Source organism: Octodon degus, unplaced genomic scaffold (assembly GCF_000260255.1).
Source record: "Octodon degus isolate 3935 unplaced genomic scaffold, OctDeg1.0 scaffold00003, whole genome shotgun sequence".
Lineage (NCBI taxonomy): Eukaryota > Metazoa > Chordata > Mammalia > Rodentia > Octodontidae > Octodon > Octodon degus.
Window position 1 is genome coordinate 5,737,313 of NW_004524579.1, and position 1,334 is coordinate 5,738,646.

The window sequence follows — 1,334 nt, forward strand, 5'->3', positions numbered from 1 at the left end:
TAATGGTGTTTGTAAATAGGATCACAAGTCCGCATCTTGTACAGCAATTAACCACTAAGAAGAATATATGCAGTGTATTATTTGTTGAAAAAAAAATAAAAAAAATGAAAAAATAAAAAATAAAAAAGAACAGGCAAGATGAAGTTAGTATGTTTGACAATGCAAATAAACTCACATGTCCTAGGGAAAATGCACCTATTAACTTCATATATTCTAAGTTTTATATATTTCTGCAAAACAGAAACATATTTGGCATATCTGTGTCTAACTGTGGGGAAAAAATAGTTGATTTGTTTTCTTTTTAATTTCCTCAGCTAGCCATGCCTGCCCCACCCCCAGGACACTCTGAGACAGCGACTGAGACTGGGCTTGGTGGTGCGCACCTATAATTGCAGCACTTGGGAGGCTGCAAGCAAGCAGATCACTACGACTACGTTCTAGTAGTGAGACCCTGAACACCCTGTAGACCCTTCCCTAAAAATATAAAACAAACAAACAAAAATCCTCAGCTAAAACACTAATATCCTGGTCGTACCTCTCAGACATTTTGAACAGTTGCCTATAATTATTAGGGAAATCTACTAATAATTTTCAGAGAAAGGAGTTTTCCAAATGATTTACTGATTGTAAAAGAAAAATGTCCAGGAGTCTGACATTCTAATTTCAAATTACTTTTCCCTAACTTATTAATGTAACAGTTTTCTTGACTTGGGTTATTATGGTACTCAACTAAATTTGGTCTTTTCTCTAACACTATGAAATTAAAAGGAGCTCTTTGGTCTCGGCGGCACAAGCGAGATGACGAAGGGAACGTCATCCTTTGGAAAGCGTCGTAATAAGACGCACACGTTGTGCCGCCGCTGTGGCTCTAAGGCCTACCACCTTCAGAAGTCGACTTGTGGCAAATGTGGCTATCCCGCCAAGCGCAAAAGAAAGTATAACTGGAGTGCAAAGGCTAAAAGGCGAAATACTACCGGAACCTGTCGAATGAGGCACCTAAAAATTGTATATCGCAGATTCAGGCATGGCTTCCGCGAAGGAACGACACCTAAACCCAAGAGAGCAGCAGTTGCAGCGTCCAGTTCATCTTGAGAATTGCAACACTCACTCAAAATAAATGCTTTGGTTTTAAAAGATAAAAAAAAAAAGAAATTAAAAGGAGCATTAAATTTATTATTTTAAGTATAAGGTTTATTTAGTTTACAGTTTGTAGAAGTTTCAGTCTATCATTGGCTAGCTGCAAGGGAGCACAGCATATGGCAGAGGTGCTACAGTTCATGTCAGTGGAAGACAGCAAAAGCAGAGAGAGAAAGAGGGAGAGAGAGAGAGAGAGA

The 1,334-nt window shown here is 38.6% G+C and overlaps 1 pseudogene across 1 annotated transcript; it reads left to right on the plus strand.

Annotated features, from left to right (window-relative positions):
- The first annotated feature begins 776 nt into the window (after positions 1-776).
- On the plus strand, positions 777-1,129 carry LOC101567520 (annotated as a pseudogene). Its single transcript, XR_001117099.1, has one exon. The product of XR_001117099.1 is annotated as a 60S ribosomal protein L37 pseudogene (transcript).
- Positions 1,130-1,334: the final 205 nt, after the last annotated feature.